Raw genomic sequence first — 13,653 nt, forward strand, 5'->3', positions numbered from 1 at the left:
GGAACTCCGGAGGGAAGGGAAAAGAAAAGACAATTCCGGCATTCAAGTTCGCTTCAGACATCGAGCAACGGACGGACATAAAGAAAGTGTTCGAGGAGAGAATCCTCGATAGCCGGGTAGAATTTTCGCTTTGGGAATTACTCGGAATAGTGAAGAAGGAGCTCCACGATCTTCTTGTGGATCTCGTGAAGAGAAAAAGACAAAGTATGGAGGAAAATGCGTCGATGGTGAATGCAAATACCGTTCTGATGAACAACACCGAAGTGGAGGGCGAGATTCCGAATTCCCACTATACAAAGCCACACTGGGCGCGTGCAACTACCGAGACTCCGGTCCGAATCGGCAACATCAAAGAGCCCGTGCTAGCATTGATTGATCACGGATCAGAGATCAATTTGATGTCTAAGGAGTTCTACCAGAAGGGGAAGTGGCCTATTAACACCAATCATGGATGGAAGATCCGGGCGGCCACTAAAGCAACGGAAGATCTATTTGCGGCTTGTCCGGATGTGACGGTGAAGATTGGGGATGTCGAGATCGACCAAAATTTCTTCGTACAAGACGCAGTCTCACACTCTGTGATACTTGGACAACCCTTTATCACGGCTTCACGGATGGCAACAAAGGTGCTCGATAGCGGTGCTTTCGCACGAATTCGGAGCCAAAGCGGAGGGAAATCCGTCCAATTCCTAACTGTGCCAGCAACTCATGAAAGGAACAAGAGAAAGCTCTTGTCCCAAACAAGGATGGATTTTTAGAGCGGATTGTTGCGGAGTGGGGCAGTGATAGTCCGAGAAGCCTTGATACCCCACACAGGAAGAAAACTCTCGGAGCAAAACAAGTACGAATCGGTCCGGATGGGGCATCTACGTACACGGCCGTAACCGGAGGAATGAAGAAAGAATACTGAAAAGTGGAGGATAAGTTATGGTCGGCATCAATAATAAAAGAAGATGAAGAAATCGTGGGAATAGTCAAAGAAGTGTTCTATGGGAGCATGCTACAACGGCTTGAAGAGCTCGCGAAAGATACAAGCTAGGGAGACTGGGTAGTCCCGATGGAATCGGTCGAGATGTACGAGATCATTGTGAAAATGGGGCCGGATGCGCTTTGCAAAGAAGAAGCAATGGTAAGTACGAAATACAAGACCGTGGAGAAGAAGGTGAAACTGGCCGTGGGACCACTACCCGCCAATAGCGAACAAAAGAGGAAAGAAGTTTCAGGAGATCCGACACTTCGGAAGTCCGTGGATATCGGACATGCCTTCATGGATGAGACCCGGAAGAAAATTCGGATCGGTGGAGGTGGTTTCATTTTACAAAATGAAGAAGCACGATTCCGAGGGATGTTGGAACAACATGGGAAAGCATTTGCATTCACATCGAAGGAGATAGGGTGCATTGATTCGAAGATAGTGGAGCCGATGGTGATCTTCACGATTGACCATGTGCTGTGGAACCTGAAGCCGATTTCGGTGCCGCGGGCGCATATTCCCAAAATCATCAACTTGCTCAAGGAGAAGGTGGCGATGGGGATTCTAGAGCCATCAAACGCTCCGTACTCAAATCGATGGTTTACGGTTCCGAAGAAGAATGGGTCACTCCAATTTATCCAAGACTTGCAACTGGTGAACAAAGTCACGATCCGGAACTTCGGAGTTGGTCTGATAGTGGACAAATTTGCGGAAGCATTTGCCAGTCGAGCGATATACTCCATCGGAGACCTATACTCCGGATATGACCAATTCCAACTAGTCGTGGAGAGCTGAGACATCACTACCATGCGGACACCGATAGGATTAGTCTATATGTGCACACTACCACAAGGCGCAACAAACTTGGTCACACATATGATGGATGCAATGAACAAGGTGGTCCGGGACTGCATTCCGGAGATAACAATGCCATTCCTAGATGACATTCCGATAAAAGGATGCACGGTGGAAGAAAAAGACGAGACTACGGATGATCGGGGATGCCGACAGTTCCTAATCGACCATATTCGCGATTGCGAGAAAGTGCTTCGAAAGTTAGAAGATGTGCACCTAACACTTTCCGGTGAGAAATCGGCATTCGAGCAAGAAGAAATATTGGTAGTCGGACATCTATGTGGGCCCTACGGCCGAAGACCGTCCCCAACCAAGATCGACGTGATTCAAGCTATGAAAGAAGTATGCGAGTCACAATCCGAAGTCCGAAGGTTTCTTGGAGCACGTGCATTCTACCACATATGGATTCCGCACTATGCACATATTGCGGACCCACTCTATCACTTGTTGAGGAAGGGTAAGAAGTTTGAATAGAAACCGGAGCATACCAAAGCCGTGAAGAAGCTCAAGAAATCACTACAGACGGCAAAAGCACTAAAGAAGCCGAACTATGACCGACCGATCATAGTAACGGTTGACACAAGTCCAACCGGAATCGGATGGGTCATCAATCAAGCTGATCCGGATGGTTCGCTATATCCGATCCGATTCGGAGCAAAGGTTCTCAACGAAAGGCAACGTGGATATGCACAAGTCAAAAGAGAATTATGGGGAGTCATGTCGGCAAATAAATCGGATCGAGATTATTTGATCAGAGCCGAAGTAGTGATCGAAACAGATTGTCTTCCAATACTCGGGCTGATGCGGTGTTGCATGATACCGGATGTGGCTATGCTAAGGTGGATTGCATATGTTAAGTCGCTTAATCCGGAGGTACGCCACATCTCCGGAAAAGACAACGCGGTAGCGGATATGCTATCAAGGGCGCGGTTCAGAGATGACATAACCGAATCCGATAATGAAGACGTTTCTGAAGACTACTTTGCTTCGGAGCACATATGCTGGGTAAACGTAATCCGAGAATTCCGGGAAGAAGAATACGAGGGAGAAAGCTTGCTGATCAGGAAAGTGCTACAAGAAATCGAGGTATCATCGGAAAATAAAGAGAAGAGAGCCGAGATCCGAAGTAAGAAGCGGCAAGTCCGAAAGTTCTTCTTGAAAAATGGATTAATATGGAGGGAGCCGAAAAGACCGGATGGCATACCACTTCGGGTAGTCGAGACGAAAGAGCAACGAAACCGGATAATGTCTGAATTTCACGAATCTGATTGGGCTGGACATCGAGGAACATGGGCAACTTTTGTGAAAATCAAACAAAAATATTGGTGGAAAAACATGTACAAAGATATAGCGGAGTTCATGGAAAGCTGCGAGAAGTGTCAAATCTACTCCGGAGTTCGACACCGAGATGAGTTACATCCGACATTCTCACCAACAATCAACTTCAAATGGATGGTCGATATTGTAGCCATGCCAACTGGGATCGGACAAAATAAATACTTGGTGTTAGCTCGGGAAGATCTCACTAACCAAGTAGAAGGTCGGGCGCTACGGAGGAAAACGTGTTCTGCGGTATGCCAATTCTTTTTGGAAGAAGTGTTTTGCAGGTACGGGTGCGTAGGACAAGTGATTGCGGATCGGGGAGAACTCGACTCTGATAAAGCTAAGGAATTCTTCACCAAACATGGAGTTCGGTTAACACTGACAACGACATACAATCTGGAAGCCAACAGGAAGATCGAACGAGGACATAGTCCAATCGTCAAAGCACTTGCGAAGGCATGCGATGGAAGGGTGAAGGATTGGCCGCATATGCTTCCGTATGCACTATGGGCGGATCGGACGACGCATAGCTCCGTAACCGGTTACATGCCGGCAGAACTCATGACCGGACAAGCACCGGTAATGCCAACGGAAACCGCGATCGCGATATGGATAGTGCTACCGTGGAAGGAAGAGATGAGCCGGGAAGAACTACTAGCGGTCCGGATATGACAACTAGAGGGAAGACCGGAAGACGTAGCGGAAGCAATGCGTCGAAAACAAGAAGCGCGATTCCGGAATAAAAGCCGGTTCGACACAAAGCACCGACTATGACCGCGTAAGATTGAAGAAGGAGATTGGGTGATTGTCTACGACAGTAGTTTGGATCATCAACATACAACGATGTAGAAGTTCGCAAAAAGGTGGTTCGGGCCATACGAGGTTCGGAAAGTTTTCGACAACGGAACTTACCGACTATGCGAGTTGGATGGAACGATGCTATGAGTGCCTATAGCTGGGAAACGGGTGAAGATTTTCAAGAAGCGGACTGATGAAGAACCCTATGTGATCCTAGACAAGACCAACAAGGAGCAATCGGACGAAGATCGCGGTGATGCGGAAAGCGAAGAAAGTGGATTACAACTCATAGTTGACTTAAGGGGAGAATTGGAGGAAGCTTCGGATGAAGGTGAATAGCAAGCATCGGGGACTTCGGCACATACCGGAGGATGTGCGGGTTCGGAGGGGGCGAGTGTCGTAGTGTGAATCACACACTACGTGAAATATGTAAAATACTATATCCGATTTAAAGTACTTATAATAAATAAAATAAAATATTGAAAATATTTATTACGTGCATAGGGCAGGATTCAAACCTTGTACCTCCACGTAGACAAATTTCAACCTTACCATTGTACTAACTTATCCTAAGTGTTCTAAATATAGATTTAATACGTATAAGACCTTTATTTACGCCTACCTTTATTAAAAGGTAAGTCATGCATTTTTTTAGAATGCGTGAATACTTTATTTATAAGAAGAATGTACACCAATAAAAAATGACTCGTGCACATCTAACGAGCATGAGCACTATATTTAGGAAATAAAAGCATAGTGTAAAAAGGCAACTCATGCACATTTAGTGTGCATGAACACTTTAAAAAAAAAGCATGAAGCTATGCTTAGCCTCTTCCATCCTTATATAAGGAGGAGAAAAAGATGTATGGGGGGTTGTTGATTATTTTACAAGGATTGATTAATAATTTTTTTTTCGTGGTATTCACGATTTTGCCATCTATTTCTCTCTTACATTCTAAGTATCAATTAATACACTATACTCGTGGGATTCACGAGTTTTTCATATCTTTCTTTCCTACCATATATTTCATATTCTTAATTATCTTAGAATTTTCTTTTCTCCTAGTCCAAAACCTCGGTGGTTCCCACCCGATGCATGCAACGATCCAGAGCCGAAAGGCACGACACCGCAGATTTTCGATATGCCATTGGATTCCCACATTATCGATACCATACGTGAGGACTTGAAGACAGATGCTTTTGCTCAAGCCATTCTACCACAAATTGATCCCTCTCGAGCATCTTGTTCACAGTTGCAACAACCAGGTACGAATTACCGACAATTCGAATGTCATGATGGATTACTATTCTTTAAGAAGCTCTTGTATGTTCCTAATGGTTCTTGTCATCTTCGAGTAGTTCAAAATTGTCATGACACATATATAGCTGGGCATTTTGGTAGTGCTAAAACGTTAGAGTTAGTACAATGATCATTCTGGTGGCCCCATATACGACGATTTGTCGAAGATTATGTTCGGACATGTGATACATGTTCCAGAGCAAAGATGCCAAGACATCATCCATATGGTTTGTTGGAACCATTACCAATTCCATGCAAGCCGTGCCATTCCATTGCTCTAGATTTCATCACAGATCTTCCAGTTTCTAAGGAATTTGATTTGATCTTAACAGTAGTAGATAGATATACGAAGATGGCCCATTTCCTGCCATGTAATAAGGAAATCCCTAATGAAGAAACCACTGAAACTATCATGCGTGAGGTATGTCAGCATCATGGCCTCCCCGATAGTATCATCAACGACCGTGGACCCCTGTTCATCTCGAAATTCTGGAAACACCTCTTCAAAATGCTCAAGGTCACTTGTAACCTCTCCTCCGGCTACCACCCGCAAATAGACAGACAAGCATAACGAACAAATCAAACAGTGGGACAATATCTTTGGTGTTTTCTAAGCTATCACCAAGATGACTGGATGGATATTCTCCACTCATCTACTAAGGTTATAATAATTTTGCTATAATAATTTTGCTATAATAATTTTGTCCACTCATCTACTAAGGTTACACCATTTTATGCTTATACGGGCTATCATCCCTAGTGGTGTGTATTCGAAACTCTGGAGTTACCTACAAATCCTTGTGCAGAGGATCGTTTGGAGCAGTTACGCAAGATACATGCGGATTTATCTACTATTTACAACAAGCTCAACAAACACACAAGGATTATGCGGATTGTCATCGGCTTCCATCTAGTTTTAACATTGGAGATCGGGTATAGCTATTATGACGACACATCAAGACTACTCGCCCATGCGATAAATTGGATTATCGGCAATTGGGTCCCTTTTGTATTATCGAAAAAATTAATGATGTCACTTTTCGTCTCGATCTACCTCCGCAACTACGAATACGTCTAGTATTTCATAGTTCTCTTCTAGATGTCGGAATTCCGTGCTCGGCCACAACCGAGGAACAGGATCGATTCACAGAAAACGGGAAATGCAACAATGCACGAAAACAATAGAGAGAAGGGCACACTGGATGTTTTACGTGGAAAACCCTAAATGGGAAAAACCACGGGAGTGCAAGACTCCAACTATCACTATACGCGGGAATGTACAATGGCGAGCTGCAAGGCGACGACCTTGAGCTCGCTGTCCTCGCCACAGGCGGCGGTATTACACAGAGGCGTCGACCTCTTCCTTCCTCCTTCTCTCTCACTCTCTCTCGGCTGCTCTCACTTCGCTCCCTCTTAGTGGAAAACAGAAAAATGAGCAACAACAGCCTTAACTGTTTGCCCTAAGTCATATTTATACACATATGACTTTCGGGCTATTTACAAATATAGCCTCAAGGGCTCTTGGCAAACATATTCACAAATATGTCTCCGCATCCGGATCTCTCTCCGGGTACATTCGTCATCCGGCTCCGTAACCGGGGTCTTCATCATCCGGCTCCGTAGCCGGGGTCTTCATCATCCGGCTCCGTAACCGGGGTCTTCATCATCCGGCTCCGTAGCCGGGGTCTTCATCATCCGGCTCCGTAACCGGGGTCTTCATCATCCGGCTCCGTAACCGCAACCGGGCTTGCCGTCATTCATCTCCGGACATCCCATCCGGAGGGACCGAAATCCCAACAAACTCCCCCTTCACTTCGGCATGGGATGTCTCTCCAGTCTGATCCTCTTCCGGCATGCTTCCAGCTTGTCGGGTGTGAGCACCTTGGTCAGCATATCCGACCCGTTCTCGTCCGTGTGGACCTTCGTCAGCACGAACTCCTTGTCTTCTATCCTTTCCCGGATCCAGTGATATCTTCGCTGGATGTGCTTCGTCCGGGAGTGATAAGCCGCGTTCTTCGCAAGGTGGATGGCACTCTGACTGTCGCAGTAGAGTCGGTACTCCTCCTGCTGGATACCGAGCTCTCTAATGAAGTCCTTCATCCATATTATTTCCTTGCCGGCTTCAACAGCCGCCATGTACTCCGCCTCCGTGGTTGACAACGCAACCGTCTTCTGCAGCCTCGACTGCCACGAAACAGCTCCACCTGCATACGTCATAACATACCCTGATGTGGACCGGCTGGTATCTGCATCAGCCGACATATCCGAATCGGTAAAGCCGTCGAATTCGGGCTTACCGGAGCCGAATCGGAGGCACACGTTTGCCGTGCCCTTCAGGTATCGGAGTATCCACTTGACCGCGTTCCAGTGCTCTTTGCCGGGTTTGCTCATGTACCGGCTCACCACTCCAACTGCATATCCTATGTCTGGTCTTGTACACACCATTGCGTACATTAAGCTTCCGACGGCAGAGGCATATGGTACTTTCATCATGTCCTCCTTCTCAGCCTTTGTCTTGGGGCTTTGCTTGCTGGACAACTTGCAGTTTCCCGGGAGGGTTGACCCGACCGGTCTTGCTTCCGACATGTTGAACCGGTGAAGCACCTTTGTCACGTACTTCTCTTGTGACAGCCACAACTGCTTCTTCTTCCGGTCCCGGATGATGTGCATCCCTAGTATTTGCCTCGCCGGACCCAGGTCCTTCATTGAGAAGGTTCGGTGAAGCGCTTTCTTCAGCGTCCGTATCTTGACCTGGTCCCGTCCGACGATCAACATGTCGTCCACGTACAGGAGGAGTATTAGAGAGTCTCCTCCTTCGAACTTCTTCACAAACACGCAGTGATCAGACTGCGTTTTGTGGTACCCTTCGTCGGTCATGAAGGAGTCGAACTTCCGGTACCATTGCCGGGGAGCCTGCTTCAGTCCGTAAAGGCTCTTCTTCAACCGGCATACCAGGTGCTCCTTTCCTTTCTTCTCGAATCCTTCCGGTTGCTGCATGTAGATCTCTTCTTCGAGGTCACCGTGAAGGAATGCCGTCTTCACGTCCATCTGTTCTACCTCGAGGTCCATGCTTGCCGCTATGCTCAGCACCGTCCGGATGGAGGTCATCTTCACTACCGGGGTGAATATCTCGTCGAAGTCGACGCCCTTCTTCTGCTGAAACCCCTTCACCACGATCCTGGCTTTGTATCTCGGGGGGTTTCCGGCATCTCCCGGTTTCAGCTTGAACACCCACTTGTTTCGAAGTGCCCGCTTTCCTTTCGGCAACTCCACAAGTTCATATGTGTGGTTCTCATGCAGGGAATCCATCTCGTCCTGCATGGCACTCAACCACCTGCGGCTCTGGGTGTCATGCTTTGCTTCTTCAAAGCTCTCCGGCTCCCCTTCGTCGGTTAGCAGCACGTGCTCTGGTTCCGGAAATCTCCGGGGGGCCCTTCTCTCTCTTAGAGGATATCTCCGTTCTGGAGCTTCGGTAACCGGTTCTTCCGATTCTTCTTCATCCGAATCCATTTCGGGATCGGGGCCGGTTCCGGTATCATTTTCATCTTCTTCGGCCGGTTCTGTTTCTTCATAGTCTTCGGCCGGATCCTCGAGTGTTAACCGGTCCCTTGCCGGTCGGGACTGCTCCTCGTAGAGTTGATCCTCACCGGTCGACTTGGAGCTCTTCATCTTCTTCTCCGACTCCCAGTCGGCGAGTGTCTTGTCCTCCATGAAGATGATGTCTCGACTCCTGAATATCTTCTTGTCGACCGGGTCCCATACTCGGTAGCCGAACTCGTCGTCGCCGTAACCGAGGAATATGCATAGCCGGGTCTTTGGATCTAGCTTTCCTCTCCGGTCCTTTGCCACATGCACGTATGCGAGACACCCGAACACCTTCAGATGCCGGTAGGACACTTCCTTACCGGTCCACACTTTCTGCGGCGTGTCTCCGTCCAAAGGTACTGAGGGTGATCTGTTTATCACGTATGTCGCCGTCGACATTGCCTCAGCCCAAAACCCCTTGGGTAATTTCACATGCGCCAGCATACTCCGGACCCTCTCCATTATGGTCCGGTTCATCCTCTCGGCCAGCCCGTTTAGTTCCGGCGTCTTCGGCACAGTAAACTCGAGCCGGATTCCCTTCGAGCGACAGTACTCCTAGAACTGCCCCCGGTATTCCCCTCCGTTATCCGCTCGTATCGCTTTCAGCTTCTTGCCGGATTCCCTTTCCACTCTCGCGTGGAGTTCTTTGAAGACGGACAACACTTGGTCCTTTGTCTTCAACGGCGCCGTCCACAGCTTCCGGCTGTGATCATCAATGAAAGTCACGAAGTACTGGGCTCCGCCATGTGACTTCGTTTCTACCTGACACACATCCGTGTGCACCAACTCCAATGGTGCGCTACGTCTCGTCGGTGGCCTTGAGTGGAAGGAGGTTCGGTTCTGCTTACCGGCCAGGCAATCGGTGCACTTCTCCAGATGCACATGCTTCACTGGAATGAGGTTGTCTTCTGCAAGCCTCTTCATCCCCTTCTCGCTCATGTGGCACAGTCTCTTGTGCCACAGCTCACCGGCAGTGTCTGCTGCCACGTTCAGCTCCTCCGGACATAGCCGGGAATTCATCAGGTACAGGGTGTTGACCTTCCGGGCCCGAGCCACTATCAGGCTCCCCTTGCTGAACTTCATGACACCGTTCCGGATGCTACCCATGTAGCCTTCATCATCTAGCCTCCCGGCCGAGATCAGGTTCAATCGGACCTCCGGAACGTGTCGCACATCCTTCAACAGCATCTTGCATCCGGTTGATGTCAACAGCCACACGTCTCCTATGCCGGCAATCCGGCATGTGCCTTCATTTCCCATCCGGACACAGCCGTGCTCACCGGCTGTGTAGGATGAGAAGTATTTCTTCTCCGGGGTCAGGTGGAACGACGCTCCGGAATCGACCACCCAGGTCATCTCTACACCGGCAAGGTTCAGCTCCCTCTCTTCGGTAATAAGCATTATCTCTTCTTCACTTGCCGCGAGTGCCGTCGTTCCTTTCCGGTCCTGCCCTCGCCGATCCGGACCTCTCCGGTCCGTGGCTCCCCGGTATGCACCGTTTCTCTCCGGTGACTTCTTCGAATCGGTGTCGTCGGCTCCGTTGTCTTTTCGGTAATGCCGACAATTCTTCCGGAAGTGCCCCGGCTTCCCACAGTGGAAGCATGTGGGTCTTCCTCTTGACTGCGACCGGGTCCCCGACTTCTCCCGTCTTTGCGGACTCCGGTTCCATTGTCTTCCCCGTTCCGATTCGGTAAGCAGCGCCTTCGAGTCGGAGACCGGTTCTTTATCTCTCCGACGCGCTTCTTCGTTCAAAATACTTGTCTTTACCGTTTGTAGGGACAAGTTATCTTCGGTGCAGGAGGTGCTGAGAGTCACCACCAAGTTCTCCCAGCTGTCCGGCAATGTACACATCAGGATGATGGCTTGCATTGCATCCTCCAACGGGAACTTGATCGCCGCAAGCTGGTTCACGAATCCCATGAACGTGCTTACGTGTTCCACCATACTCTCGCCGTCCCGGTACTTGAGGTTCACTATCTTTCTCATCAGGGAGGTCCGGTTCAACGCATTCTTCCTCTCGTAGAGGCCCGATAGCTTCCTCCACATCTCATATGCGTTGGTGTCGTTCGCCACGTGTTGTAGAACGCTCACGTCGACGTATTGCCGAATGGTTGCAACGGCTTTCCGGTTCAGAAGCCTCCACTCCGTCTCAAGTACCCCCTTGGGTATTTCCGACCTGTCGATCGGTTCATACAGGTCCCGAACAATGAGCAGATCCTCCATCTTTATCTTCCAGTCGGCGTAGTTTTGCGCATTCAGCACCATCATCCCCGGCTGCCCGCTGCTGCCGCCTTCCATTTTCTGTGTTACCGTCGCTCTGATACCACTTTGTCGGAATTCCGTGCTCGGCCACAACCGAGGAACAGGATCGATTCACAGAAAACGGGAAATGCAACAATGCACGAAAACAATAGAGAGAAGGGCACACTGGATGTTTTACGTGGAAAACCCTAAATGGGAAAAACCACGGGAGTGCAAGACTCCAACTATCACTATACGCGGGAATGTACAATGGCGAGCTGCAAGGCGACGACCTTGAGCTCGCTGTCCTCGCCACAGGCGGCGGTATTACACAGAGGCGTCGACCTCTTCCTTCCTCCTTCTCTCTCACTCTCTCTCGGCTGCTCTCACTTCGCTCCCTCTTAGTGGAAAACAGAAAAATGAGCAACAACAGCCTTAACTGTTTGCCCTAAGTCATATTTATACACATATGACTTTCGGGCTATTTACAAATATAGCCTCAAGGGCTCTTGGCAAACATATTCACAAATATGTCTCCGCATCCGGATCTCTCTCCGGGTACATTCGTCATCCGGCTCCGTAACCGGGGTCTTCATCATCCGGCTCCGTAGCCGGGGTCTTCATCATCCGGCTCCGTAACCGGGGTCTTCATCATCCGGCTCCGTAGCCGGGGTCTTCATCATCCGGCTCCGTAACCGGGGTCTTCATCATCCGGCTCCGTAGCCGGGGTCTTCATCATCCGGCTCCGTAACCGGGGTCTTCATCATCCGGCTCCGTAACCGCAACCGGGCTTGCCGTCATTCATCTCCGGACATCCCATCCGGAGGGACTGAAATCCCAACACTAGAACCCTATCAGAACAACACAATCCCAGGTCGTATTAAACCACCTCCACCTCCGATCGAACTTGAAGATGGACCTGAGTACGAGGTTGTCGCCATCCTCAATTCCAAGATTGTTCGCAATAAGCTCTACTATTTGGTCGATTGGCTAGGATACAACCCTAAGGAGCATACTTGGGAACCAATAGAGAATGTGACCAATGCTCGTGTTCTTCTTGAAGACTTCCATCGTCAATATCCAGACAACCAGGTCCTCAATCCAAAACGACTCGTAACACTTGTCGTTTTAAAAGGGAGATAGTGTCATGATTCAAATCCATGACTTTATGTTACATGGGTTAAGCTCTTGCCATTAGACTATATATTGTTATAAAAAAGATATTATTTTCATTTATTATTTCACTATAAAAAATTAATGTATATTTTGAGATTTCTCTGTAACATTCTAGAAACTTCAAGACTACTCCTGAAAACACTATAAAAGGAGGCACAAGGCATTATTTCGAACCAAATTGGTTCAACGCTAGTCTTGTGCTTACTCTTGATATAATATAATATATCTTTCGTTATCATCATTCTCTCTCTCTGTCCTTCTCTCGTGAGTTCTACACCCTTTTCTCTCTCTTAGTACTAATTCACATCTTTTAGTACTAATTCCCTCTCTGTCTTAGTACTGTTCCTGACACCTGTGGAACAACCGAGTACATGCTAGTGAGATGCAGAGGACCCTGGAGATGAACAACGGGTGAGGTGGCATGAAGAGGATAATGGAGGAAGTTGTGATGCGGCATGTCGAAGTCATCCATTACTCGACGTCGACCGGTATCCGGGTCGGAGAGGATAAGAACGTGAAGATGGGAATGACGCCGGGTTTTGGCAGGTTGTGCTAGAAGGCTTCTTCAGGAAGAAGATGAAGAAAGAAGAAGCGGATTCGGGAGGTCACCTAATGGAGCGATCCGGTGGAGGAAAGGACCAGCTTTGTAGAAGCTACATGCTAAAACTACCAAGTTCTGGTTGAAGACAAGCGGGTTGGGAAGGCCAGAGATGCAGGTCCTTTGGGTAGGTACGCCACCTGGAGTAGACCAAAAAGAGGTGATGGTGGTTTGACTGACCAACAGGAGAAGGAATAGGGAAACTTTCCCAGCTTCCGGCTGAGCTCAGAGATAGAGAAGTCGATAGACCTACGAAAGGTTTTCGAAGAGTGAATCCTTGACAGCTAGGTGGAACTCATGTTGTGAGAGGTATTGGGTATTGCCAAGAAAGAGGTTCACGACACAATCGTTGACCTCGTGAATTGGAAGTGGCTCTCTACAGAGTCAGAGAACGTAAAGCTTGTCGATGTTAGCGCGATGGGAATCGACAAAGTGGCGAAGGAAGAAGAGTATGCCGATAGCCACTACATGTGGTCGAACTGGGTGTTTATCCTGGGCTGGACTAGCCACAAACACAGGGTGTCCTTCCAGAACATTTCTCCAAAGGGTGGTTGAGGGAGTGATGTTATCTGACGTAGATCCGATTCCAATCCGGTTATTGTTCCGGATACTCTCCGAATGAGTAATACACAATCGATTAATGAAAACATGTGTAAGATTATAATTGAACGTGGAACGACAACTAAGAAAGAGACACAATAGAATTAAAGTAGAATTCTTAAACTTGTATTACTTCTGCACCTCATTACATCGATTCCCGAATCCTTTTATAGGCAACCGGCTAGAATTACAGAACGGTGCCTT

Source organism: Azolla caroliniana, unplaced genomic scaffold, assembly GCF_043228905.1.
Source record: "Azolla caroliniana isolate FFs.n. ecotype wild unplaced genomic scaffold, voAzoCaro1.0.p SCAF_16, whole genome shotgun sequence".
NCBI lineage: Eukaryota > Viridiplantae > Streptophyta > Polypodiopsida > Salviniales > Salviniaceae > Azolla > Azolla caroliniana.